Raw genomic sequence first — 2,771 nt, forward strand, 5'->3', positions numbered from 1 at the left:
TGGGAGAGTATAGCAGGTTCAGTCCGTGCTGAACTGCCGTGAAGTGCGGATTCAGTGACTCACGATTCTTACCAGTTTTGCCTTTGTCTATCGTTGACTTTGCAATCACGACATTGTAATCGATTGTTGTCCATATTTTATCACTTGAACTGTCGTGACGAATGTCGCCGATTTCGAAGCGTGCTGAGATTTCATCTGACAGGTAGGTCTCGCTATCGGAAACTCGACTGTCACTTCGCTTCTGCTCCTGGCAGCATTGACTTGACATTTCCGAGATTTCGCGCGCCTGACATTTCTCTTGCATTTTCTTTTTAGCGTAATCGCTCGGGGACGATTCTCATTTTGCATCTGTCATATCTTTGCAATACGAGTCTTGCCAACTCTAGTTTGCGTGATAAATGAAATTTGTGCGAGCGAGTACACTAGGATCTCTCACTGAATCACGATTGTCTGACTATTGCATTGATCATGCGTCATAGACGCGTAAATTGGATTTGCAAAGTATATTGGATAAGCACAGTGACACATAAGTGAGAGCCAATGACAACCAGTTTGATATTTAATTTACGTTATGTCGATTGTAATTTTATTTATTGTGATGAAAGAGGGAAGAAGTCTTAATGCAGGCACAGATTTAAGAGAGAGGGGAGAGAGAGAGAGAGAGAGAGAGAGAGAGAGAGAGAGAGAATCATAATATTGCACGCCTATTTTCAGTTAATCACTCACAGTTTACGTCAAACGTCAATTCTAGCGAAACCCGACCTTCGTTCTCGATAAGTAATTCGCTCCGAGATTGGCCGGATGGTTTGATTGACGGAGCGTGTAGCACTTTCTCGGAATATTTTTTTTCATTTGTGTCGCCATAGATTGATTGTCGAGCAAGTGAAATATGCAACGCAGCATTCTCTTCTTGTCAGAAGATGATTTAGAGTATTTGGAAAGTTTCTCAAAAAAGGAAAAGAAAGAGGCAATGAATGAGTCGTTATGACGTTTTTTAAATATACACATTGCTGCTGGATATTTTATTGCTAGATATACGTGATTTCATTTCTGTTTAGCTGGTTTCTCTGCTTATACTTCATATATTTTATAATATATGAATATATCTGTCCAGAATCGCATTGTGTTGAACAGGTGCTTTGTTATCAAATGGAAATCAGAGATTGGTCGCGCGATAATGCACTTCCGATTTATTATACATAAACGTTTTGTATGTATAAACCTTGTAATGTTGAATAACCGATTGCAGTGAACATCGTTATTGTGGCGAGGTAAAATGTGAGCGTTTTACTGTAAATAATTTCTCGATCGAAGTACACATTTGACAAGTACATGCTTCCGAATAATCGAATAAATTTTTATTCTGTTAGTTTAAAAAAGTAATTTTAATTATAAAAAATTAATAATATAGTTTAATTTTTAATATAACGAATTTTAATTGTTTTTTTTTTGTTTAACAAAGCTATTGTTTGCATTTAAATTAAATTAAATTGGATTTAACTTAATGTAATTATAGAAAATCGAATCTGGTATATATTGAGTTATCCGGAAAGTTTGTGCCGATTAACCTATATAATTTAATAAATGTATACTAAAATTTAAATCTTCTGCGTTTCAATTTTCCTTCAACATCGGCACGAACTTTCCGGACAACCCAATATGATATGTAAAATGAAAAAAATATTTAAAATGAATATTAAAAATTTAAAAAAAACCGAACGATATTTTTTTCACCGTTTCTTTATAGCTTTAGTGATATATAATTTCAATTTGTAAGAAATTTAATTATCATATATCGTAAATTCGATTAGTTCATTTTATAACTAATGCATTTGCAGATTTCCACATACGACATTACGACCTTCGCTATGTTTTGCAGATTCTTTGGGTATCGTTAATGTTGTTTTAATAGTTTTAATAGGATGCGTTGTATCTATGTCAGAAATAACCGCATTTATTTTTATTCCCGTTTCCTCGTAATTTTCCTGTTATAGTTAGTTGTTAACTGTATCAACGTTATCTTTATATTAGATATTTACTTTTCATAAATATTCTATCTTTTATTTTATCTTTGACCTCTTTCTTAAAGGTCAAATATTAGAAAAGTAAGATTTCTGTATGTTGATACGAAGCTCTTTCTTTTCTTTAGTTGTTATTTCTCTCACGAGTTTCATCAAAAATATGTGCAGTAAATAATGCAATATATATTTTTTGTATTTATATTTTAAATTTTATACGTATGTATATATTCTTTTATCTTGTGTACACTTCATATTGTATAATATTTATGAGAATAGAATAAATTTTTATTTTATTTTATAATGCTACAGATACATCTGGAAAACCTGGAAAAGTTAGAGAAATTGAAATTAAAAATCGAGAAAAGTCAAGGGAAAGTATAAAAGAAACTGGAATTTTGAACTTTGTTCAATTCTCTTAAACTGCTCTTATTCTAAATTCATAATTTTTATAATTTTTTAAAAATATTATATTTGACGCTTATAATCAAATATGTTCAAAACTTATGCACTTTAAACGATTTTTAACAAATAATTAAAATTTATATTTGATTCAGAAATCTTATTTAATTGCCTTTTTTCGTCATAACATTAGCATTTTTTCCAATGCTAATTTATTTTTTGTTGGCTTAAATTTGCCTCAAAATTTTATTATGCTACTATAAGCTTCTTTTGCATTTTTAATTATATATATATATGTGTGTGTGTGTGTGTGTGTGTGTGTGTGTGTGTGTGTGTGTGTGTGTGTGTGTG

General features: G+C 31.3%; 1 protein-coding gene across 4 annotated transcripts in view; it reads left to right on the plus strand.

Annotated features, from left to right (window-relative positions):
• Positions 1 to 2,771, plus strand: part of LOC108685690 (guanine nucleotide exchange factor for Rab-3A-like) — a 29,808-nt gene that overhangs the window by 17,667 nt on the left and 9,370 nt on the right. For 2 of the 4 annotated variants that reach the window (XM_018190603.1, XM_018190606.1), the window contains exon 1: positions 37 to 202. The exons of 1 other annotated variant lie outside the window; for it this stretch is intronic. The gene's annotated coding sequence lies outside the window, so the exon portion shown is untranslated. Of the gene's footprint in view, positions 1 to 36; positions 203 to 1,863; positions 1,889 to 2,771 lie in introns of those variants that run through there. One more of the 4 variants, XM_018190608.1, reaches the window with a different exon arrangement.

The sequence above is a fragment of the Atta colombica genome, unplaced genomic scaffold (assembly GCF_001594045.1).
Source record: "Atta colombica isolate Treedump-2 unplaced genomic scaffold, Acol1.0 scaffold155, whole genome shotgun sequence".
Taxonomy (NCBI): domain Eukaryota; kingdom Metazoa; phylum Arthropoda; class Insecta; order Hymenoptera; family Formicidae; genus Atta; species Atta colombica.